A 27,963-nucleotide genomic window follows, 5' to 3' on the forward strand; every position below is an offset into this window, starting at 1 on the left:
CAGGTCACTTGTTTCTGTCTTTTTTCCCCTAGGCCTACATATCCAGAGCAATTTTTCACCTTCCTGGTAGGATATAGGCTGCTAGGTTTTGCCAATTTCTGTATAAGTTGGCGATAGACTTTGCATATCTCTTTAATATATTTCTTAAATAAATTTCATTACAATTTTATAAAATCTGGTTCACTAATCAGGTCAAATTCTTATTCTCAGGAACATGCACACAAATTACAGTTTCAACTCAAGAACAGTCATTGGCTCCCACAGGAATGAAAAGTGAAAGTTTCCCCTGTCCAGTCATGCCCAAATCTTGGCCATGGTGCTCATCTATGTTTCTTAACCGAAAGAGCTAGCATTGTCCAAAGACACTTCTGTGGCCAGCATGACTACACACCAAGGCACACAGAACGCTGTTACTTTCCCACTGATGATACCTGTTTATTCACATTTGGATGCTTTTGATCTGCTAGGTCAGGGGTATCAAACTCAAGGCCCAAGGGCCAGATCCAGCCCACCTTCAATGCCTCTGCCAGTGAAAATGGAGCTTGGGAGGCTGCGGCAGCCTCCTGAAACCCTCTGCTTGCAGGGAAACAGAGCTTGGGGGAGCACTTCTGACACAGCCTCCCGAGCTCCATTTTCACTGGCACAGACATCGTGGGCCACCACAGGCACCCCCAACATGAGTGAAGTCAAGCTGGCCATATCCACCCTGGCCACTTCCACCTGGCCCCCAAGGTCAAACACAACCCTGATGTGGCTTTCAGTGAAATCGAGTTTGACCCCTGTGCTAGGTGAACAGGAGCTGAGACAAGTAGCAGGAGCTCACCCTGTTGAATGGCACTTGGATGTCAAACTTGGACTGTCAGCTTTCCAACTGACAAGCTCAGTGTGCATCTTTATGTGAATTAAATGAGACAATGACACTCTGGAGAAAAGTGCTGGAAAATGGGGGGAGGGGGGATCCAGGTGGGATTAGCCAAACTTTTCTGGATTGATTAAGTTTTGTTCGATGGTATAAAGATGTATGGAAATCATAGATTTCCATCACATGGAACTAGTATTCTACAGTATGGTAGTATCCTGCCATCATCCACCCTTAGAATTCCACCCTAAATTCTGAAATGGAAACATATACACCAATGTGTGGATTAGGAGAGTTTCTAATTCAGAATAATGAAAGTAATAAACCTGAATTTGCTTTTATATATCTGGTTAAAAAGGGGAAAGTTAGCATAGAAAGTTAGCATAGAAAGGGAGATGCTTTCCAGTCGTCAGTGTGAAAAAATTAAAAAATGTACTTAGTTTTTTCCAATAAAGCTTAAAAACTTCATATTATCAAGTACACATCATCTTACATGGATACAATTTTATCAGGCAATTGTAAACCAATTAGAACAATCCCTCTGAGTACTTTATAGGAAACTGTTAAATAAGAGATCTTTATGAAAGTATTAAGATAGACAATGTCTTAGTTTTTGTGTCTTGGTGCTTAATTTGTCCCACAAAATTTGCAACAAGGCAGAGCCCATTATTACCTCACCTGTTTGTCATCAAGTGATTTTGCTTAAATTCCAGTACTTAATATTTCTTAACCAACTTAATGACTTGGTTTTTGATTCTTAATCATTACAGGCTGTGAAAATACAACCTTTTCCCACTTGTGGCATAATGATTTCTGGAATCCTATCTTCCATTAGAGCAAATCTACCAACAATGAATTTGGCAGGCTATCTAACTATCTATATAAATGATTTAATTTAAAGGATCTAGTTCCTAGCCTAGAGAAGTTTTTCTAGTCCTAAATGCAGGTCCCGGAGTGCTAACCCAATGGCTAACTGAGTCTTTTATCAGTAAATGGGATTTTCTTATCTTTATCACAGTGATATAAGATTTTTTTTTCTAACCTGGCACTAGATAGTTTAGACTACAACTCCTATAATTTTCACAGAAAATCCCATTTACTGATAATGCCCTGGTGCCTGGTGATGTAACTGGATGGAGAAGTTCTGAATAGAACCAGTAATGGTAATGGTAATGGTAATATAGACGCATGGCCACATTTAAACACTTTTTTCCTGAATAACTGTAACTATGGTGACACATTATTTAAAAACTGGGAGCAGGACTGGAGTGAAGGAGGATCAGTTTTAAGAAATACGTGTTAAAAAACCAAGATTGTAAAAACTGATTGAAGCTGCTGTAAAAGTACCATGCTTCTTCACAGATAACAATATTGGCAACTTAGCAAATGTTCAAGGTCAAAATAATGTTTCATTGAGGCAAATGACAGGTGGTTCTCAACACAGATGGGAAGGCTACAGCATCATGAAAACAGCTAATCAGTGAGGCATTTTATTGATAAATTATTTTCTGGAAGTGCCCGTTGGCTCCTGATTCTATGACTACTTGGCATGAGAATCGGGTCAGAAAAACCTTCTCAAATATCAGATGTTCCCAGGGACAGGTCTACTGCTTCTCCAAGGTTGCCAGCATTTGATGAAAATGCCACAACTTCGGGGGTGGGGATGCTTGTTTCTGCTCTGCATAGCTGGCTGATCCTTTGTCTATTGCTATATCTATTCTTCCAGGAAAAACATCTGGCACTGCTTTTCTTGAGAATTAGGTTGCTTTCTCTTTCTTTCTCATTAGTCCTTCAGACACATTTACTGTTTCTCATTTCTTCTCATGATAAATTGCATATTATTCAATTCTTGTCCAAAACAGGATCTATGATGAAGATTCCATGTTTTATAAGATCTAAAGTAACTCTAATCTTAAAGGGTAAATTCTATATGATTATGAGTCTATAAATTTGATGCTGACATACTATCACCATGCTGGTTAGAACAGACATAAGTTAATATCAAACAATGTGATGTTTCTTTATGTATATAGTTTTTATTTATAATAATAAGGTTATATCATTTTAATGCTATTCAATTTATATATAATAAAAAAATATGAAGGGTTTTTAAAATGAAATGTTAATTACAATTTTTGAAGTTTAATAAAACAAAAATAAAGCTGCACTATAGATCCTTTGTATTATTCATTCTCTGTTTCTCAACTATAATGTCAATTAAAGAGATCCTGAATAAGTTGGAGGTAGAAATACCCCTTACTAAATGAAGTTAAAGATTAGTACTGGAAATTTTGGCTTTGCCCATAATTAGCTTAGAGTTTAATCTTAGCAAGAGAGAGGTTTTCTGTTTATAAATTTTCCTTCCTATTTTCAGGAGCTCTACAGAGTAATCCAATGCATATGTTACAGAAGTAAGTCTCAATTGAGTCTAGCAGGGCTTATTTTATTGTAAGTCATTACTGACAAAAAATACCAGCATTTCAAATTTAAGTTTTATTGTGCATACGATATCCTGAGATAAAAGGCACTTATTTTTACTGAATTTTAGCATCTTTACTTCTGACTAGCTTTTTGATTACAAACATTTTAATAAGTAAAATGTTCTCCATCCCTGTTCATTACTTGGACATGGCTAGGGGACCCTTTAAAAGCCTCTCACATATTGAAATCTACAATTAATAAAATACATTTGTTATAATACAATGATTATGACTATATTAAAAAGTCTCTCTCTGCTTTTCTGGCCCACAAAGAATTTTACCAAAGAAATTGACTATTGACAAAAAAAATGAGGGGCATTTTTGCAGGTTTACAAATACCTAAATATCTTAAGGACGAATCTAATATGATAGATGAAATGAATAATTCCTAACTATCAATTCAATAGTGAACTAAAAAATGAAAAGCTGATACTGAGATCTCTAGGATTGGATGCATAATCCAAGAACTAATTTAAGTACATATTTTCTTTTGTATAACAATAGGGGATTCTTTCTCAATTAACTAATAAACTGAGAGAACCAATTAGTTTCTACCCACTGTTTTAACACTGTTTCATGGATTGAGACACTTCCTCATTGGCCCACAAGTTTTAATTCAAGCCTTTTAATGCTGTGGAAAATCAATCTCTTTATTGTTAAAGTGTCCCTAGGGCCTCATGATAGGTTATGGCTAACCTCACCAATGATGTGCTCTTAAAAAAATGGTCAGTGCATAAAAAGTGCACATGCTATAGCCACCTCATTATTGTTGTCTCAGGCAAGGTCCGTTTCAAGGCAATTTTGTGAATTTTATTTACCTACAGAATGCAATCCATTTTAGCAAGTTTCACATAATGCACAGCTTTCTGAAAACAAAGAGGGATTAAAATGGATTACAGATTTGGGGAACTGGAGTCTAAATAACTCCTGTTCCTTTAATTAGGTAAACAGCTGCTGCTACACCCAAGGATTCAGAGATACTCAATAAGATCCCACTTGTTTTCCCATTTCACCACCAAACATTCTTCTACCAAGAAAATAATCAGCTATTTTGACAACAAGGTTGACTCAGCCTTCCATCCTTTATAAGGTAGGTAAAATGAGGACCCAGATTGTTGGGGGCAATAAGTTGACTTTGTATATAGTATACAAATGGATGAAGACTATTGCTTGACATAGTGTAAACCGCCCTGAGTCTTCGGAGAAGGGCGGGATATAAATGCAAATAAATAAATAAATAAATAAATAATATTTTAAAGCTTTCCCTTAAGATCTCAGAAGTGAGCATTTTCAATTTCAGGGTTACAAGTAATTCCAGGTATTAGAGTTTGCTCCTATGCAAGTTTGTCCACAAATAAAAGCATCTGCATCAGTTCGCTCAGCACCGAAAATGTGAGCATGATCGAACATAAAAGCACTTAGTGTAACACAGTGTCTGAGGTACCAGCACTTTTTACCAGAGTTTATGGGAAATTGAAAAGAGACAGTCTGGGAAATGGGAAAACTGGCTCCTTAGGCATTTCCATGGTTTTAAAGCTGTTTACTCATAAAACTTCCCCCAAGCTTCCCAAAATGAAAAATAGCTGAACATTGTTGTTCCACAGTGAGGTTCCACTCTTGGAGTGCTGGAAATGAGCTATGAGTTCTGCTTCTATATTGTATCCCAATAAATGTGGAGTGCCTTAGCTGAAGGAGATTTGGATGCTTTCAATAGAACATACCCTAAAACTAATACCGTATATACAATTGTATTCAACTCTTTGATACCTTTGTGCACATTGTATGAAATTTAGAATTTCAGCCAAAGAACATACAGTGGCTGCCACATGACATACTTAATTTTTCCAATGGGAAATTTTAAAGACTGCATTTTTCAGACTGTAAGATGCATTCCCCTCACAAAAAAAATGGGTGGAAATCTCAGTGCATCTTATAGACTGAATATGGCCCTGTTTTTGCAACAGGGTGCACAGAGGGTTTTGGAGGCCTGCAGAGTGCTCCTGGGGCTGAGGAGGGTGAAACCAGGATGCATAGGGGCGTTCAGGAGGCCAAAACCAGCTCCATTTTTTGTGGAAATGGGCCAATTTTTTGCAAAAACAGGATGCACAGAGGGTTTGGGAGGCCTGCAGAGTGCTTATGGGGGCTGGAAAGGGCAAAAAACTTTTTTTCTAGTTTTCCTCTTTGAAAACTAGGTGCGTCTTATACTCCGGTGCGTCTTATAGTCCGAAAAATACCATAACTTCCTCCAGAATCCCAATGAGGATCAATTATTGAGCCCTAATCCATTAGAAAGCAAATTCAAATGAGGAAAATGCCTATTTCCATTGTAAGTTCATTAGCTAATACTATCCAAAACAAGGAATCGGTTTTTGTAAGCGGTTCCATCTTTCTTTTCTGTGCTCTCAGTTTCAGCATACAGAGCAACACCATGGACCTATACGTGAAGGCTGCTTGTTTAAAGTAATTAGCCTTTCTTCAACTAATCAATGGGAAAGGGCCTAATCAGAATGTTTTATTGCCACAAAAACCAAATCTCATCACATTTCTTCTTGACTGAAAGCAGAGCTGATAAACTTCTGGCATTTCAGGTCAACTTTTACCAAGTTCCCAGAGCCTCAAAGGAAATACATGCAATGGTGAATCAGTGCAGTCCTTGTTGTGCCTGGCAGAGCACAGAGAGCTGATGAAGAGTGTGGCAGATCTTCAGCTGTGCATTAGCTAGCAGCAATTTCATCCAAATTGGTTGGTCAGAAGTCATTAATTTCAAACCAGGCCATGCCCTTTGAAGGGGAAATTACAGACCAACCAATTCACTGTTATACTTTGTTGTGGTGATTGTGCTGATAGATTTGATGGAATTAAATTTCTTTCCTTTTCTGCCAATAGAAGATAACTTTTTTGAGGGAGAGTGGCATTACAGAAAAAGTAAACATATGTTTGCAATTTAAGGAAGTTCTAATAAATATAAATGACATCTGTGCATACTTATTGAACTAAATACTGAAGTAGCATTATCAGCTGGAATATTTTTATTTAAACTGCTTCTCTATTAAACTTATTTTAGAAAATTACCATGGAGTCATGAAATATTTCAAGGTATGAGACACATGGCACATTCCTTTCAGAAGTAAAGCAATTGCATGATGTATGTCTTGTCTGAACGCAAGGGGATCAGCAGGGGAATGGGTCAAAAAAAAGTTATAGATGTATCAGGGGTGGGTTCTAAATTATTTTACTACCGGTTCTGTGGGCATGGCTTATTTTGTGGGCGTGGCTTTATGGTCATGTTACAGCATGCATGGCTTGATGGTCATGTGATTAGGTAGGCGTGGCCAACTCAATGTCATTCACGTCAAGGGGTACCTCGTCTGGCCCCTCCACTCCAGCCATTCCTTGTCATACCATTCCTCAACGTATCTATAGTTCTGCAAAAATGTTGTTCACCTTTTTTCAACTTTATTATCTACATACTATAGATGTACTTTCATGGACCACTGAAAGGAGGAAATGGCTCACATGCTTTGCCCAAGAGTGTGATAGGCAACAGGCTTTTAAGGGGCTGCCAGAAAGAAATGGGGGGGGGCAATGTATTTTCCAAAGCACCAGAAGACAAAATGAGAAGCAATGGATGGAAACTGAACAAAGAGAGAAGCAACCTAAAACTAAGGAGAAACTTCCTGACAGTGTGAACCAATATAGGTTTCAGTCATAATTTCAGATATAAAATAGCCATTTGTGTAACACCACCTGCATATTGTTCAAAACAGTCATTAGTATTATGGCTGATATTTGACAGCAAGCCTAAAATCCCCATTCCGTCCCCACTCCAGGGGAAGGTTACTTCAAAATCCCCATTCCCTCCCACCCCACAAATCTGTTCTGGGAAGGAATCAAACTCCCCCCTCTTCATTTCCAAATAAAATATTAAACATAAGAAAAGGCTCCCATATAAGCAAGGACAAATGAAGCTGCTAACAAGGAATCTGCCTGGAATTCCACATTCCTGCCAGCTGCATAAAGGAAAGTTTGTAAGCAGAAAACAGCTACTGGTGCTTAGAGATAATAGAAAGTAGAAGCCGGAAGTTCGGCTCCATTTACAAGCAGGCAGAAAACTCATTCAAGATAGGATATTTCACAATGGAAATCACCCAAACCTTTTTAGAAACACAAAGCCCATGTTGCATAAACCCCAAAACTTCAAAAATATAGAACCATATAAGAATCCCTCCTCTTATCCAGTTTGTTGTTCAGCTGATCCAGAAACAAACTGCTTCTGCAAGTAAAAACCTCCTTCCAGCAGCTGCGTCAATTTAAAGCGACGGCGTCTTTTTTCCCCCCTTCTTCTTCTTTGCCAAGTGATCTCTCTGAGAAGCGAGTCCTAATTTTTTCATTCTAGCCGATCAGTTGGGAGGCTTCTTGGCTTCTGAATTTAAAGCGACAGTGTCTTGTTTTTTTTCCCTCTTCTTGTCAAGTGAGTCCTGATTTTTTCCTTCTAGATAATCAGCTGGGAGTCGGGAGGCAGCAGTAGATTGGGGGAGGGGCCAGGCCTTTACCGGTTCTCCGAACTACTCAAAATGTTTACTACCGGTTCACAAGAACCAAGGAGAATCAGTAGCAACCCACCACTGGCTTGTACGCATGATTCCATAATACAGGCCATTATAAATTAATCCAAGGTTTCCTTAATGAGTAAAATGGATAAGACTGCATATTTTTCTTCCTTTTATTCCTTAAGATGCCAATCAGAACATCAAGTTGTAAACAAGAAAAATAACTCTCAAGGGTGGAAAGTATACAAATATTTGTATAAAGAAATAAACCAATCATACAAATGAAAAGAGTGTGTGTGTGTGTGTGTTTGTGTGTGTGTGTGTGTGAGAGAGAGGGGAGGGAAGGAGGGAGGAAGGGAGGAAAGGAGAGAGAGAGGGAGGGAGAGGGAGATGAAGAGAGAGACAAGTGAGTCAATGATCCTGATATGAAAACAGAAACATACATACCGTATTTTTTGGAGTATAAGACGCGCCTTAGTTGTTGGAGAGGAAAATAAGAAAAAAAGGTGATTGGCAGGTAGATCAGCCTCCCAGAATAGCCCAAATCAGGTGTTCCCAGAGATGAATTTTAGCAACAGGTTCCTTGGTTGTGAGCTCTTGCCTTGCTTTTTTTTGGGGGGGGGGCTTTTTTTCCTGCCTCTGAAACGTCCGAAACTCCATTTCAGAAGAAACTTTTTTTTTCTGCCTCTGAAAGCCTCCAAAACAGCTTCAGAAAAAAAGTCTCTGAAGCTCTGTTTGGGGGCTTCTTTTCTGAAGCTTCTTTTCTGATGCTTTTTTCAGCCTCTGAAACCTCTGTTTGAGAAACTGGGCAGGGCTACATTCGGAATATAAGACGCACCCTCTTTTTTGGGGGAAAAAGGTGCGTCTTATACTCCGAAAAATATGGTACATATTTTTACATATGTACATAGTATGTACATATGTGCATGTGTGTATGTGTATGATTTCAGGGGCAGGTTTTTCCCCCCCTTAATGGCAATTTAGTTATTATTTGGCTTTACCCCATAATCGCACTAACTGTGTGTTGGCTCAGAATTTATGTTGTGTCTCTGCAGATATCAGAACTTTACAAAGAAGGAAAAACAGGACCACCAAAGAAATAAACACTCTTTGACAAATAAAGTATGAACCTCTAAATGAACATAACTTCTAATTCTTTGAAATTGCTTGGGAAAATGTTATTTAAATATAGATTAAATTATACTGAAGTATATTATTTATATTGAGTTTTTAACTGCTATACCACTAGTTAGAATTATATGGTCAATTTAGAAAAAAATATAGCTATACCAGAAGAGCAAGTAATCCTCATTTATTTCTTTATTTTATAATGTTTATAGGTTATTCCAATCTAAATGGACTCTTCAAGGGCAATCAAGACAAAAAATGCATTAAAATATATAAATAAATAATAATTTTAGGAAAAAAATGTATATCAATGGCATCAGCCAATCTAAGGATCAAACACCCCCTGAAATACAGTGCTGCTTTGGCCTGTATTTGAAATATTAATTTCAAATTAATAAGTAGAGCAGTATGTAATTGAATTACATATGCCTGAACTATTTTATTGTTGCCAGCATGCAATTACAAAAAGGACATCTAGATCATGCCAAATAGCTTGCCACAAATCTCTTTTTAAATCAATACTTGAAAAAAACAGTCACCACAACCCAAATTGCAGAAGTCTTTCTTTTTCAAATATCAGCAATCCCTGAAGTTGCTTCTTCCAAAGAAATGGAAGCAAACATGGATCTGAACTTCCCAACATAATCATTAAGTGGACTGAGAAAAACTTTTGGGGGAAATTACACAGAAAATAGCCATTGAAGTGAAATATTCTATTTATAAAATATTGTAAAAATGTGTTCATTTATACTATGTTAGTTAAAATGACTGCAGCCCCAAATCAACAACCTCTTTCTTCCAACTAGACCACAGGAATAATTAAATCAGCTTGCTTTATCATTAGAATTGATTTACTATACTCCCTTTTCACCTACACTCTCGGAGACCCTAATCTATAAATGGCTATTTTCCACAAGTGAATAGTCAGCATACCCAGTTGCTTTCAAGAGAAAATGCATGTGAGAGAATTACCATCAGAAAGAAATGAACAGTTCTTGGTCATCACTCAAGATTCATTCACTGGGCTTTCTGCGGCAAATTGCAAGAAATAAGAAAACATCATTTAAACATTGCTGCAATAAAATGGTTAAATGGCCTAGACACGAATATATTTAACATCCATGTTTTATGTTATTTTTTTTTATTTTTTTAAAAAGTTTTATTTTTACAATCATATCAAATAATTCATCCAATGTACAGTTATATACAATTAGTCGGGCTTGCCCAGTCACCACCCCCCTTTTTAACACTCTTCCCTCTTCTTCCCTTCTTTTACTTTCCAAACCTTCCTCTCCTTCTCTTATCTACATCCTCTCCTCCCTCCACCCTACACTTTCCTTTTCCCTCTTTTACCCCTCTTCCTTCCTCTTCTCCTCTTTCCTACCTCCTACTCTCTCTTTTCTCCCTCCCCACCGTTCTAAAATGGTAACTGGGCAGACCCAACCCTACATTAATTATATTTATACATCTTCAATAATCCCTGTACATTAACCATCACTCCATCTCTACCTCAACCCCCAATTCCCTCCCCTTACCCCCCCCCCACCCGACTTCCCAGAACAAAATGCAGGGTATCAAAACTAACAATCATAATCTAAAATAATTCCTAAATTATAATCTCTAGTCACTCCACACTTAATCACACTCTCAATTCCCCTCTCCTTCAGAAATATATCTAATACAAAATATTTCCTAAATTTACTCATATGCTATTCGATATTTTTTTATCTGATACTTATTTTGAATATAATCAATCCACATTTTCCATTCTAAAATATATTTTTCTTGTGTATAGTCTTTCAAATAAGCAGAGATTTTGCCATTTCTGCCAGATTTGATACTTTGAGTGTCCATTCTTCAATTGTAGGTAATTCTTCTTTCTTCCAATATTGAGCAATCAAAAGTCTTGCGGCTGTTATTAAGTTCAAAATCAATTTAGTCTCTATAGCTGTACAATCCATAATTATTCCTAGTAGAAAGAACTGCGGAGTAAACTTAATCTTCTTTTCAAAATATTCTGCATGATCCACCATACTTTAATCCAAAATGCTTTAACTTTTTACAAGTCCACCATATATGGTAATAAGTGGCATCTTCACAATCGCATCTCCCACATTTAGCCTGTACATTAGGATACATACATGACAACTTTTGGGGTCTAAATGCCATCTATAAAACATCTTATAAAATTTTCTCTCATATTTTGCGCTTGTGTAAATTTAACATTCCTCACCCAAATTCTTTCCCAAGTTTCCAACATTATTGGTTGCTGAAAATTTTGTGCCCACTTAATCATACAATCCTTAACCAGTTCAGTCTCTGAGTCTATTTCTACTAATACATTATACAACCTCTTAATATGCTGTTGGCCTTGATCTCTCATTTGTTTTAACAAATTATCCTCAGTTTGCTTAACACCTATTTTTTGATCTAATTTCCATCTAGCTTGTAATTGTCCATATTGGAACCATGTATAATTTTTCCCTTCTTCCCCCATCTTTTCTCTGGATTTTAATTGTAATTCCCCCTTTTCCATACAAAGAAGTTCTTTATAGGTAACTACCTCCATCTTTTGATGTATATTTATATTTTCTATCATGTGTCTCGGGATTGCCCATATTGGAATCTTTCCATCTAATTTATATTGATATTTCCTGCAGACCCTCAATAATGCATTTCTAATTATATTATTTTTAAATATTTTATCTACTTTCTTATCATATAATAAATAGGCATGCCACCCATATAACAAACCATAACCTTCTATATTCAAAACTCTTTCCTCAGTCAAATTAATCCAATCAGTAATTAATGATAAGACAACTGCTTCATAATACAATTTTAAATTAGGCATTTTAAGGCCTTATTATTTTATTTTTTAATATAGGCAAAATATTAATATTTGTTGCAAGTCTATTTATGATATGCTATTAGTGTATAGCATAAATAAGTAAACATCACACTTGGCTGTTTGAAATGAATCGCTTTTAGGTTGAAAATGTTTTGACAGTATACACAAAAGAGTGCTTACATTCTATTAGCCTGCCCTCCCAAATATTCAATTGTTATTTTAAAGTAATATACCTCTGACCTCCAGTGACTTATTTTTCAATTACAATAAAAATGGACAACTGCATATGATCACCAACACCATTAATGAGCCCAGTCCAACAAGATTTCTATTCTTGAAATTTGGTGGTGATATTGCAATATTTCAGCATTTTTTCTTCAAAATTAAGGATAGAATGGAGAGTGAGATTCTAAAAACTCCAAAAAAATTTCCTGCTCCTTCCAAACCCTGAAAAACACTTTAAAGTAATAATTTTGTTAATTTGAGGTGGACTTAAGGATGGCAATGGGAGGAGTTGGCTTCTCAACAACCTCTTACAACCATTAACTCCATCATCACCACTCCATGCAAAAACAAAAATGCTCTACCCCTTATGGCAACATTATAACATCATCTATTGTTATCTTTTCACAGGGCATGGAGCCTGGGGGGACGGGGGTCTGGATGGGGGATAAGAAATTTCATCTGATAAGATTGGGTGGCATTAGGGCCGTGGCATTTCCAACTCAGTGTCTTTAACAACTTTAGTACTGGATGGGGTTGCATTACCCAGACAGACCCTGTGCACAACTGGAAGCTTTCCTGGACCTGCAGCTCCTGCTCAATGGGCAGGTGACAGTTGTAGCTGGGACAGACTTTATATAATTTCAGGTTGTGTGTCAGTTGTCCTTTTCTGGAATGGGAGTTTCCATCCTTAGTCACTCAAGCCCTGATTATCTCATCCTTGGACCACTGCAATGCACTTCACATGGGGCTTCCCTTGAAGAGTATCTGGTAGGTTCAACTGGTACAGAACCCAGCAGTGCAGGCAGTTCTTGGATGTCCCATGTTACATATGAGCTATACTGGCTGCCACTTTGATTCTGGCTCCAATTCAAGGTTTTTGTTATCACCTTTAAAACTCTTCATGGCATGGGTCCAGGCTGAGCAACTGGCTCACCCTATGGGATCAGTTCACCCCATCCATGCTGGGAGAAGGGGCACCTTGTGGATCCCATCAGCCAAAGAATTTCAGGTGGCAGATTCTAGAAGAAGAGTCTTTCTTGACATGACTTCCATTGTCTGGAACATCTTGCCCCCCACCCCAGATCAGATCTTATCACCTCTTTTTGCCTTCTGAAAGGCCTTGAAGACATGGTCATGCAAACTAGCCTAGAGCCTTAGTGAGGGTGTGGCATGCTGGAAGTGCCCTGGGGGCCTGGGCCCAACAGGGGTATGTCATGTTGGAGGTGGCTGATGGCGTTGAGAACATCCTCTCTATGCCCACTTTGCTCTCTCTCTCTCTCCGTTCTGCTTAATTTTATTTAATTTTAATTTTTAAACTTAAGACCTTTATTTATTATTTTAATGTTTTATACTGAATTTTGTTCAATGTTTGTGAGAACCTAGAATCCATCTTTAGTGAGATGGGCGGCCCATAATTTTGATAAATAACTAAATAAATCAGGTGACTTCTAATAACTTTGTGGAAAGTCAGAACAATGACTTCTGGCAAAAGACCAAAAATATGCAAAGAACATTGGTAAATAGCTTTTGTTATTTACTGGAATAATGAAGAACTTGAGTTTGTGGAACCACATCTAGACTTGAGTAATAACTCCTTCGAAAATTGTAATTGATAGTAATTAGTTGTGTGACAGAAAAAGGAAACTATGAGACCCAATATATTTCAGTAATTATGGTGTTAAAGGCATTTATGTTTCAGTAAAATAAAATAACAATAGACCCTACATATTTCCTTGTCCTGAATCCTTCTAGTTTTAGTGAACTGGATACCCTCATAGGGAGATGGTTATATTCACAATTTGGATTAATATTTTGCTAAAATTATTACATCAGCTATTTGGTCAAATGCTTATTTTTGCTAAGCCTTAAACAACAAATTCCATGATGGAGAAAATACAAACTGCTGACAACTTCTATTTGGATTATATATCAAGAAATCAATTGCTTGTTTTGCTGGATTGTTCCTAACACTAAACGACACACAGAGCAAGAATCTGTAAGCTTGCACCTGGTCAGGAAACTGTGAATTAGGACATTGGTTTCTCTTTTCGGTAATAATTATGCCTCTGATGAAAACATCAGCATCCTACTTCACAAAGTGAAAGCTACAGCAATGTAAATGATGAAAACATAGATATTTAAATCAGGAATTATTCCTTTCTCTCTCCACACCTCCACTTGGATTTGAATGGTTATGAATTTTTATTATTTCTTTGAAATTCCAGCTGTCACTAGTTCCGCAAGGTATAAACTTTACAGGTGACAAGATGTGTCATTTTTGCTATAGGCTGAATATAGATTGTCGATGTTTTGACTCATGACTCAAACCTTTCAAATGCAGATATGATTGAAATCCTGAGTTGTTAAGGTGTTCCAAGTAGTCCATTTTTGCATTGGTTTTACGAAGTTAGCTTTCAGATTGCTATTTTAGCAACACATCACACGTAGCTGTCAATCTGATCACAAAAGAGGCTATTTAGGTCAATGGAAAACTTGGAATCCTAGTCTGTAAAAAACGAGTTATTGGTTGAAATCAATGTGACTTACAGATAGTACTTGACTTATAATCATTCATTTAACAATAATTCAAAGTTATAACGGCATTGAAAAAAGTGACTTATAACTAATCTTTGTACTTGGAAACCTACAAATATTTATGATGGTTGCAATATTTGTGGGTTATGACCATTTGTGGCCTTTCTAACCAGCTTCCAATGAACAAAATCAATGTTGGAAGCTGGATTCATTTAATGACCATGTTCATTTGCTTAAGAATTCTGGCAATATAATTGGGACCAACTTATGTAATGCCTGCCTCACTTAATGACAGACGTTCTGGTCCCAATTATGATAAGAAATCAAGGACTACTTATATTTCTAATTTTACCTGGCATAGAATATTTATTTTGTCTGTTTCAGCTTTCAGGGGTTTTGGCAGATATCTTCCCGTTTACTTGCAGCTTCATTCTACTAAGAGAAATTCTAAAATACGAGTCTAGGATTTTCCACTTTGAAAACAATGTACTCTGCCAAGGGCTATGCCAAATATCCAGCTTATATTATACAGTAGGTGAGTAATAAACTCTGATGTCCCACATGTGGTAGAGATAGGATGCTTAAATCAGAAAAAATCCAGGCTCAACTTCACACTCAGCCACTCTTTTCAGCCAGTTCCTATTCCTTATCTGATTTATTTTAAAAGGTTGCTGTGATGATTAAAAACTAGAGAGTGAACTGTATGTGTGTATGTCATCTTGCAGTAAGTATGGATATAAATCTTATCAATAAATATATAAATCTATGTATTGCAGCATTAGTTGGGAGAGTGAAGGGGTAACCATCTAAATCAGCTTTCTGAAACCTGCTGCCTTCTAAACGTGGTGTGAAATAACTGGTCAGGAATTTTAGGAATTACTGTCTTAATACATCTGGAGATCCCATGCTGAGAAATCTAAATAATACTGTAATTTATGGAATCAGCTACACTTTTATGGAACCTTTGGAAAGAAAGAAAACACTATTTCACTATGTTGACCTAGTAAAAACACTATGTCAAACATTAATAATTTATATAATTTAATAATTATAATTTAATTATTTAATAATTATAATTTAATAATTTTCCCATACTGAATTTCTTTTCAAATGATATTCAATTCTTATTTTTATTAGTCTGTATGGTAGTTCATTCTAAGCAAGGTCATAAAGCATGCTGCAAATTAGTCCTGTCTTTTACAAAATAAATCCAGTTAATTTAAATAATTGGTGTCCAGAGAGATGTGGTTAAAAACAGCAGAGGTTGTATATATGTTTCTGTGTGTGTGCTTCCATGTCTTTTACTCCTTATCTGCTCAGACAGCTAAGCATTCATTTATTCATGAGAGAAATTCAATATGGGCCTAGTGAAAAGAAGTAGCTGCATGGATTCTTCAAATATTATTGGGTGTCAGGAAAAATATTTCAGAAACAAAATACAAAGATTGTAGAAATAAATACAGATGGGTGAAAAGAAAATTGCTGCATGTCTCAAGCAGCTTTAAAATCAATTTTATATAAATTTCAGAATTTTATATGGCTGATATGATATTGTGATTTTTATCCTAAAATCTAGGAAACAAGCAGAGGAATAGGAATGCAGTATGACCATCAAGCTGCCCTAGTTCTGAGAACAACTCTTTATTTGAAGATTCCATTTAAATTGGGCAGGCAACCTGAAACCTTCCAAATTATTTGAAATGAGAGTTCCAACAGTGCCCGGTTGCTTAGGTTGAGAGGAAATTGAAAATATAGGAAAAGCAGCACAATATCAGTCCACATTCTGTTGTACTTTAAATATAAAGAATCATAAGATACAAAATAGAATCCTTATTTTTACGCATCAAAGCAATCAGGAATAGGAACATAGCTTGTAACTTTCCCCATCGTGATAAGATTACTGGTAATTCTTTTAAAATACATAATGCACACAATATACGTACATGTGAACAATTTCTGTTCATTTGTTATACATTTCCTCTTTGATTTCAATATCCAATCTGTCAACCTACTATTTATGTACAAATAGCAAAGCCTCTAATCTGTGTCCAACTTTCATTTTTGATGCTGTGTCTGTGTTTGATCCATGCTAGCTCTCCCTTTTACTGCAGTCTTGTTTTGGTGTATGTCTGTCTTGTCTTGGTATATATCAGACAGGGTTAAGCATACACACCTTAACTCATGTCCAGAAAGAGAGAGCATACCAATTTCAATTATTGATGCATTATCCTAAAGCCTACTACACTAGAATATTTCATCAGCTACATTTGAAGTGGGTGTCATAGTTTAGGGATAGTCAAAATATAGAATAGAATACAGATCAGAAGGGACCTTGTAGGTCATCTAGTCCAACCCCCTACTCAAGCAGGAGACCCTTTCTGACAAGTGGCTATCCAGTCTCTTCTTAAAAGCCTCCAGTGATGAAGCACCCACAACTTCTGAAGGCAAGCTGTTCCACTGGTTGATTGTTCTCACTGTCAGATAAATTCTCCTCATTTTATGAGTCGAATCTCTCCTTGATTAGTTTCCATCCATACTCTTCAAAAACAGTTTCATGTACAATATATTGCTGTGGTTTTATGATTAATAAATCATGGATTGCTGTAGCTAGATTGTCTTGGTTTGAAGGAGACATATCATGAACTTAGAAACAGTTCATGTCATGACTTATGGTGAAGACACACTGTATGTTTCTGTACCATAATACTAATACGATTAGTGATAAGCAATGGAAATAAAGAACTAACATTTGTAATGCACTATCATAATGCTCAAGCAATTTATCACTTAGTCAGGAATTACTTTTGTTGTTCACTTTTGGTGAAAATGATGGGAATTAGCTGCCAAGCTATCATTCACGTTTAAAGTACAGCTTGCCTTATCGCTCGGATTTGATTCTATAGCTTCTTCCAGGCTAAAGAAGAAAAGAAAGCACACAAATTTTTATTGTATTTTGGTTGTATTTTTCTCCTTTGGTGATCGTGCCTTATAAAAGCCTAATGCCACATAAGATAACAAAACTAAGCAAGCTTTTAAAGCAAAGGAAATTTTTGGCAGCTGTGATCCACATGTAGAGAGAGCCACTTCAAGCATTCCAAGCTATATTGTAAGACTAATTTACTATATTGTATGAATATACTCTATAAATTAAGAATTTAATTTGGTGGTTTTGTCTTTTATGTCGAGTGCCTTAACTGCCAGGCTCTAGAAATCAAGAAAGACACATAGTAATTATTTCAAGTAAATTCTTTATTATTCCACACCTATAGACAAAATTTACCAAATTGAAGTAGACCGTATGAAACCTACATTCTGGGAACTATTAGGAAGGGCAAACTGTCTGAACTGAATTGCCTTTTACTTGTTTGAAATGCGCTCCCTTCCTCCTAGAAATCCAAATTATATTCCTTCACATCAATAAAATTTAATTCTTTGTTATTCACAGTCCTTTTGACCTGCACTAAAAGTCCATGAAGCAATATCTGTACATGAAAGCAACCTTTGCCAAGATGAATCGATGTTTTCAATCGGAGCACAAATTCCTTCTTTTTTGCCTCCACTATATGCATGATCTTAAAATAATTAGCAGATGGGGAAATCTACATAAGCTTAAAGTAGGCAATCACCAGAAATTTTGGATTGCAACTGTCATAAAGCACGGTTTGCACAGGCAATGATCAAAGTTTGTATGAGTTGTGATCCAAAATATGTGAAAGTATCTAGCTCTAATATAGACTATACAGAAAATTCAGGTTTTCAGCATCTAAATGAATATTTTATTTATTTGTTTATTTATTTTATTTTATTTATTTATTTGTTAAGCATATATAACAGATAAAAGTATAAACATGATTATGAATACATGAAATGGATAAGAATAAAAAGTGACATTAGGACAGGGACGGGAGGCACATTGGTACATTTATACACCTCTTAGGAATGGGGTGAGGTCTAGTCTAGAATTAAAGTTTTGGGGGTTTGGGAAGAAACCACAGAGTATGTAGTGCATTCCAGGCATTGACTACTCTGTTGCTGAAGTCATATTTTCGACTTTGGAAATTAAGTTTTGAACGGTTTACCTTATGTTTGTATCTATTGTGTGCTCATGTATTGTTGTGGTTGAAGCTGAAATAGTCATTGACAGGTAAGACATTGTAGCAGATAATTTTATGTACTATGCTTAGGTCAGACCAAAGGTGGCGTAGTTCTAAGTTGTCTAAGCCCAAAATTTCAAGTCTGGTGGCATAAGGTATTCTATTGTTTGTGGAGATTCCAAAAGAAACTCCACAAAAAAACATTCAGAATCACAGATAAAGGAAGGACTTATTTTCTGATAAGCATTTTGATAGTTTTTCTCAAAACTGCATTGACCACGGTTTCCTTTATTGAGAAAGAAATTACACAAAATGCAGAGCCTAGGCAATTCATGAGGATGTAAAATTGTGAAAAGACTCAGCCTCAATTTCATGCGGGTCCACTCTGAATAGCACCCTATTAAACCAAGAAAATCATCACTTATCTTTGCTTTTTATTGTTGGCACTGAATTAATATGAAGTGTTTCCCATTTTAACATTTCATTTTACATTAAGTCCCTTGACAATAATATCTACATAATCAGTGACTAATCAGATGTGACTCTAAAGAAGAATTGCCTCCAAGTTGTCCCAGTGACATATGGGAAATATGTGAGGGGGAGAACCTCACTTTTGACAGGTTGACATTTCAAAGTCAAACTGAACATTAAAAGCACTTACTTCAGGTTTACGAAGCCACAATGTGACAGCAGGAGAACAGTGAGTTTCTTGGGCACTACAATTCAGGCCCCACAAAACATTAATAAAGGGTCATTAGAACCAAATCTTTATTAGAAAGGAGACAGGATAGATATAGCATCCACTGTAACAATGACACTCAGTTTAACCTTTTATTGGAACAAATTGGATAAGGGGGAAAATATCTGGAACAGACCAATTGTCTTGATTTTTAAAAGCCTGGCTTTTGTCAGACTGTCAGAGGCCTTCCAGATATACATTGGCTTTCTAAAAATGTGAGTTTTTTGCCACAGTCTTTCTTCATTTTTTTAAAATCCTAACTACATTAATTGTTGTTACAGCTTTCTGAGTTATGGATAATAATTTTTTCCCTATTATTATAAATGTTTTATATGTAGCACTTTGGTGCATATGAATATTGGTTTCAGTCCTCTCCTATAAGATTCCCTGGTACTGGCTCCTAACACTGGTGGTTTAATCAATATTACTGTTTATTCTAAACTATCAGGATTTTTTACTGATTTTGCAGTAAAAGAGAACTAATGAATTCATGGATTGGGACTCATAAACAATACAGACCTTGTATTCAATAGCTGAGAAAAATCTAACACAAAGTTTAGTCCATAAAGCTGTGATAGAGATGAGATACATAGATGATAGAAGATAGATAGATAGATAGATAGATAGATAGATAGATAGATAGATAGATAGATAGATAGATAGATAGATAGATGCATATGCTCACATGAATAAATTATTCTGTAGCCAAAATCCCTGATTCCTCCAGTTAGAAAAATCAAATAGCAAATGTTTGGAAAGAATGGATATATAACTTAACTTTTCCAAACTAGTACTCAGTGTCAAGGTCTTAACTTGTGCCAATACCACTGGAAAAGAAAAATGTATGTTGCCAAGATGTTGTTGCATATGACAGCTTTATGGTGATCCTTAACCTTCCATCTTTAGCTGAATCTTTGTTCTTGTTGCCTTTATTTCATCTTTTTGTGTTTTTCGTCGTCTTCTTACCAGTTTTCGCAAAGAGAAATTGATGCCCTTAATCACTAGCACAGCTAAGAAGATAATAGATGAGATCTTACTTGCTGCTCTAAAGAAGTTCTTCCTGTCGCCAAATGTTTAAAAAGACAAAGAGGCATCTTTATGTCAAGAAAGGGCTACCATTTTTGCTATATTAGTGTGGAGGCTGTTTTGAAGTTATACATCTACGTTGAGGAAAGATGGCTGAAAACCAGTATTTTCTTCATTTTTTCTCTATATGTCCTTGATTGGACTAGCCTTTTTATGTTTATAGAATCAGTGTAAAACTCAACCGTGGGCAACACAATTGTCAAATGCATTCATCTGATGGTTAATAAAACACACTAGGCTTTGCACACAATAAAGAAAAGGATTCTTGAGCATGTCAAACAAAAGAATGATCTACATATTATCTAATATTTCCTTTAAATGAATTGCACAGAATTAAAATTTCTGAGAATCTTTCAAATTCATGAATTGTTTACTAGTTTATCATAACAGATGCTTGAGACAAAGGAAGCAGGAAATTGTTGCAGCCTGTGGCTGATCTACAGCTTGACACAGATGAATGCAGTTGCGTAAATTGGTTGCGAGACTTTGTTGAAGAAAGCCAGGCAATAAGAAGGAATCAAAATTACAGCACCGCTGAAGGACTCGTTTGCCTGCAATCAACTAAAATTGTGCCATTTTCTGTCTTCTCTGCTGATAATGCAAATGTATTTTTTGGAAGAAAACTGTTTGATGTGTAATGCATCTGAAAGTAAAAATAAAAATCTTGTTTAAAAGATATGCTCAGAGAAACACTCTACACCTGTCAGACATGTCCTTGGCAAGATGGGGAAATTTTCAGAACAAAAATGGGACCTAACATCAATAGATGTACAGTAGGACTGGATAAATTTTTTAAGACTAAATCAAATTCCTCTAGAAAAAAAACACTAAAATGTTTTGATATATTTTCCCTCTGAAGTTAAAACATAGTTTCCAATCTTATTGAATAGAGCTAATAAAATCTATCAAATCATGAAGAAAATATTGTCTCCATCCATCCATGAGCCATGGTGGTGCTCATGGATGGATGGATGATGGAGCAGTGGTTAGAATACAGTACTGAAGGCTACTTCTGCTGACTGCCAGCTGCCTGCAGTTTGGCAGTTTGATTCTTATTGGCTCAAGGTTGACTCAGCTTTCCATCCTTCCAAGGACAGTAAAATGAAGATACAGGTTGTTGGGGGCAATGTGCTGATTCTTAAAGAGGACTGTAAACAGTGATGGGATTCATTGGTTCACACCGATTCATTAGAACCGATAGCTAAATTTTTCTGGAGTTCGACAAACCGGCTGAATGGTCTTCCTCCCCCACCCCACCCTTCTGCTACCCCAAAATTGCATTGATAAAGGGGGATGGGTGACTAAGTGAGGGGCAGGAATCCTGCCATGCCTGGTGAGGGGAAAAGTGATGGTAAGAGGAGCCCCATCTTGCTCCACATGCCCCAATGAAGACAATCCAGCCACTTTCCTTTCCCACCCTCTCCAGTGCTAGAAGTCAACTGTTAGCCGTGTGCCCAGTCACTCATTCATCCCTCTTTCTCTCCCTTGTGTGTATGTCTCTGGGCTCACCTGGTGCCACAGTCCACCACAAAGGCCGGGAGCCACCCTGCCACCACAGGTTTGAGACACCACTGAGGAAAGGTACTGATGACCCCCATGGGCCTCTCTCTCTCTCTCTCTCTCTCTCCTCCTTCCATTCTAGGGGAGCTAAGGCATCACTTTTGCAAAGGAGCGAGTCACTTCCTAGACATCCCGCCCCAAACAGTAATGTTAGCAAGCCCTGACTTTAGGGTTATATTTATTATTTCTAAATATTAGAATAGCCTTAGACAACAATATGTCTATATTATTTTTTTAAATGATGTGATTTCAAAAAAAAGCAGACAAAATTAAAACCCAAGCATACTTCTAAAAGACTGCAGTAAAACAGTTGACAAGAGTCTATGAATAAGTGCTTTATAATAAATAAACCTAATGTTTATTGTAATTGTTATGGAAATAATGTAAATTATAGGTTTGTTAGGCATTAAGATAATCTAGCGGTATTCTTTTACAGTCCTATACGTACTTTTAAAAAATTGTCAGGTTTGATTTACTCTGATTTGCTGGACACTTCTGTTTACTTTTATCAGCAACAATGGAAAAATGTTTTGCCTCTGTCTTCTAACAAGGCACACATTCAACTTCCAATTTAGCCCACAGTCCTGGTATTTCCTGGAGCCTCTCATCCAAACATTAGCCCAGTCCAGCTTTGCTAACAAAGCTAACAACAGTTAACTTAGTCTAATCTTCACCTAAAGAAAGTATTCTCTAATTCAGGTTTCTTGTAGATCAGGGCTGTCAAACTCGTGGCCCATGGGCTGGCTGTGTCACGCATTGGTCACACCTATGCTGGATTTAGCAAAGGGGGAAAAAGTCACAATTCATCATGTGACACTGCTGTGATGACACAAGTTTGATACCCCTGTTGTAGATAGCACTCAAAATACTTAACCCATAAAAATGTTTACATGTGATTATATTTATTATTGCAACCATACATGTGAGAATGTGTCACAATCTTCTCAAGGCTGCTGGAAATCCTGTGACTTAAAAAAAATCTTCTAAAAAAACTGAAAGAGTTATCTACACTGACTCATTATCAAAGAAACTTGCTATCACCCATGTCATGTGAATGCATTCACCACTGGTTTGTTGAATCTGTGCATGTTTTGATAAAGCATTCATTAGGTTTACCCTTTACAAATGTCAAAAAAAATGTGGATTTTCATTTTGTTGGCATTAGTTTCTGTATTTTTGCTTTACATTTTCTTGAAAATGATCCAATATACAATGTAGTACTATAATAAATCTTGCTGCTCTTTTGAAAACGTTGCTTAGTTGCACATTCTAATAATAAGGCCTGGCTTTCTTCTGGAGAAAGTGGGGAATAAAAGTCATCAAAAAAAATCATAGAACAAGATATAAATTTAAATTTCATTTATTCTTATGTAAAGATTTGGATCTGCTCTAGTTCTGTTCCTAGAGCAACAGGCCAGAGGAGGGGGCCACACTTATTACCGTATCCTTCCATGCAGGCTGTGCCACCCACACCTACCTTGGTGCCTGAAGGCCATGAGGATCTGGAGATATCATGGCTAAGGATGCAGACTCTGACTATGATAAGCTGCTCCATCTGAACTTGTGGAATGTCAGCTTCATAAGACCCAAAGTGAAGAATGACTTGCACCTGATCAAACACGGCCACCACTTCAACAACTGAAGCAGTCAGAGAATGATTTCCAAGCTCTCAGAACCAGCTAGTAGATGTGTTGAATTGGATATGGAAGCAAATCGGTAACCAATGCAGTTTGCTCAGCAGCAGTATTATATGTGCAACTCTAGGGGCACCTAGAACTGTGCATTCTGCACCAGCTGTAGCTTCCAAATACTCTTCAAGGATACACATATGTAGAGCATATTGCCGTAATCCAACTGAGAAGCATGAGTGACTGTGTGCAAGGCCTCAGGATCCAGGTAAAAGTACAATTGGTGTATAATACAAAGTTGCACAAAGACCCTCCTAGCCTCAACTGCCATCTGCCCATTGAGCAGGAATTGTGGGTTCAGGAGGACTCCCAAGTTGCACACCAAGTTTCTCTGGGGTAGTGCAGAGTTAACGATGATAAACAACCAGATCATAAGGTCCCTTGCACCCACAGTCACTCCATCTTGACTGGCTTCAGGTGAAGCCTGTTGCCTCCCCACCCCCACCCCACCCACATACACAGACTCCAAGCACTGAGAAAGAGCAGCCAGACTTCACTTGGCTCACCAGGGTGTTTCTGGAACAAAACAGATTACACCTCTGTTGCACAAGCTGTATTGCTTACAAGGCTGTTTCCTTTTTTTTTTTTTATTCAAAACGTTTTACAAAAAAAAATCCCCCCCCTTTCCCCCCCAACTCCCTCCTTCACTAATCCCTCCCCTCCCCTGACTTCCCAGATGAAGCACAAGGTATAGATAAAAATAAAACAAACATATGCTAAGAAGATTTCCCCCCAAAACTATTATACCAATTTTCCCTCTCTAGCTCTGACTTCCTCCTAACACAACCAAAATCCTTCAAGAAAAAAATATATAAAAAAATAAAAAAATTAAGAATAACAAAATATGTAAATCAATAAAACAAATTAATCCTAAAGTATTTAAAACCAACTAAAACATAAAAATCCAATCCAATTCAAAGAATATCTCCCTTATAGCTTCTATAACCATATAATTTTTCCCCCAGGTCTTTCTTACATAAACTCTTTCAAAATTATTCTACTTACGAGGCTGTTTCCATGTCCATTTCAAGGTGCTGGATTTGAGCTTTAAAACCCTATCTGGCATGAGGCTGGATTATTTGAGGGACATCCTCTCTTTGTATCTGCTGTGCCATCAGATCCAGTAGAAAATGGATGCCATTGTCTAGGGAGCTACATTTAGCAGATTTAGAAGTAAGGCCTTCTACTTGTTTTGTGGACCATCCCTGTTGATTTTCTGGAAGTCCCTCAAAACCTAATTTTGCCATCAGGCCCCAGGGGACCAGTAAGATCCTGAGATGCATCCACTATTATAAACATCTGCTTTTATCTCTTAACCTTGTGGGCTTTTTTAAGTTTTTGTAAAATAATAACTTTTTTGTATATTAACTCTTTTATAGTTTTTATATACATCATCAAGAGTCATTTTTGGTGAGAAGGGTAGCTATATAAATTTGATGAATAAATAAAATAATAAAGTCAATCGATTTATCACCCACCATAAAGATCACAATAAGGCATATGAGCATCAAAAGCAAAATGGGAAGATGGGTTGCCTTTGGGCTTTTTTGATTGGCATGCAATTTTATATTCTGTGTGGGTGGACTGCAATCAGTCTGCAAAGTACAATTTGTTTGTGACTCTGTAAACATCATATCAATAGACAATTACAAATGGCCGGTTATATGGAGATAAGATAGACCTTGGTCACAAAAAGTTAAAAGCTTACCTTTCATTAATCATGAGCACTGATGTGCATTATCGTCAGCTGCCCAGATGGCTTGCTCACAAAGAAGAGGAATTAAAGTTAGTAAGAGCTTAGGTTTCTGTTTTGATGGCTCGGTTCAATAAAGGAGATAATATACTGAAGTGAACTTTCCAACAACTTTTATTTCAGAGGAAACCCTGATCAAAAGAAATTGTTCTGTTTTTGGCTTGAGAGGGGAAGAAATTATATTCTGTTAAAATAAAAACTGATTACTGTAGCATCCAAGTAATTTGATATGAAAATAGAGAGGGAAACTTTGCAGATGAGATTTGGTAGAGGTTACTATACAAAATGTAGTTGACTACATAGAACTATAGATTCATAGAAAGCTTGCTCCAAACTCATATTCTTACTTCTCTAAGGCCAAAGTAGACTTGGTTTTTCCTAGAGTTTTATATTAAAATGCATGTTTTTAAAAATGTAGATGAGGCTTGGGTAAAGATATATTTAGGGGGAAAAAACCACACAATTAAGGGAAGAAATGTGTTAATAGCAACTTCAGAGAAATGATTTTCTTTGCGACCAAAGCACGGGAAAAAGAATTTTTCAAACTTGTCAACTTTAAGATGTGTACACTTCAACTCCCAGAATTCCCCAACCAATGGAGGAAGAAGACTGTGGGAATTGGTCCACACATTTTAAAAATTCTGAGTTTGAGAAATACTGCTCTAAATCAGGGATGTCAAACTGGTGGCCCTGGGGCGGATGCATCATGTGCTGGTCACGCCCACCCCAGCTCCGTGAAGGAAAATGTGGCAAAACGTCATCTGATGGCAACATGATGCCACGAGATTGACACCTGTGCTCTAGATGGTCCATGGTAGGAGTTTTTCCCATTCAGTTGTCATCTGATATTAACTGGATACAAACAATATTCCTCATTTTATGACCATAATTTAGCCCAGAATTATGGCCATTAGTTATGCCAGTCATTAAGCGGGTCATCATGCAACAACTTGATTTTACAACTTCTTTTGTGGTGGTCATAAAGCAAACCTGGCAGTCATTAAGAAAATGCTGTACTAGTTAATTGTTTGCGATGGACATTTTTTGCTAGAAACTGGAAATGAATACCAGTTTTTTTGTTTTTGTTTTTTTTTGTTTATATTTATACCTTCTCCGAAGACTCAGGGCGGCTTACAGTGTATAAGGCAATAGTCTCATTCTATTTGTATATTTTTTACAAAGTCAACTTATTGCCCCCCCAACAATCTGGGTCCTCATTTTACCTACCTTATAAAGGATGGAAGGCTGAGTCAACCTTGGGCCGGGCTCGAACCTGCAGTAATTGCAGGCTTTGTGTTCTTAATAACAGGCCTTACCAGCCTGAGCTAAACCGGCAACAAACATCATAAATCACTGCAGAATGCTGCAATATAGATGCAAGCCAGTTGGTGAGTGACCAGAATGTGATTGTGTAACATAGGGATAGGGTCTGGAAGCTCGAAAGCAGGTTTATCTTTTGTGGGGGGCATTGAACTTTAAAAAGGGCCTCTGGTGGCTCAGCAGACTAAGTCTGTCTGTTATTAACACAGCTGCTTGCAATTATTGCAAGTTCAAGTCCCACCAGGCCCAAGGTTGACTCAGCCTTCCATCCTTTATAAGGTAGGTAAAATGAGGACCCAGATTGTTGGGGGCAATAAAAGTTGACTTTGTATATAATATACAAATGGATGAAGACTATTGCTTAACACTGTGTAAGCCGCCCTGAGTCTTCGGAGAAGGGTGGGATATAAATTCAAATTTTTTTAAAAAATTGTCATTAAGTGGGCAGTTGTTAATGGAGGAGAATATTTAGCAAGAACTTTTTTTCAAGTGTGAACTCCATTTGTTCTAAATCATTTTATTTATTCATTCCTGCATACATATGAGACATTTATACCGGAAAATGTTAAGGAAAATTGTCTAGCCTTCCTATACTGTGTAGTTCACATCAAGGAAAACAGACGCCTCAATGTACTAGAAACCCACACATAGAAATTATTTTTTACCTTTTGATTTTCACCACCTCTAGGCACAAACTGGGAGTTATCAGAATTCTACATTACCTACCTGCAAAGAGAGAAAAGAGAAATAACAAAAACAATCAAGGAAGCCCTTAGAACAGGGCTGTCAAACTCGTGGCCTGCGGGCCGAATTCATCACGTGCTGGCCATGCCCATGCCCAGTTTCGTGAAGGGGGGAAAAGTCAGAATATGTCAGATGATGTCGCCATGATGATGTGAGTTTGACACCCCTGCCTTAGAACTTAAAGCTATCCTATCTGGGCTTTCATTAAATCCACAAAATATTTAGTAAGAGCTCCTTCACAACAGACAGAGAAGAGAACATGTTCTGTCCCCTCCCGGCCTCAGCCAAGCGAGCTGGCTAAACGAGCCAGTAATTGAGTTCATGGCTGCTATCAGTCCTGGCAGGGAATCT

Source organism: Ahaetulla prasina, chromosome 4 (assembly GCF_028640845.1).
Source record: "Ahaetulla prasina isolate Xishuangbanna chromosome 4, ASM2864084v1, whole genome shotgun sequence".
In the NCBI taxonomy this organism is placed as follows: Eukaryota; Metazoa; Chordata; class Lepidosauria; order Squamata; family Colubridae; genus Ahaetulla; species Ahaetulla prasina.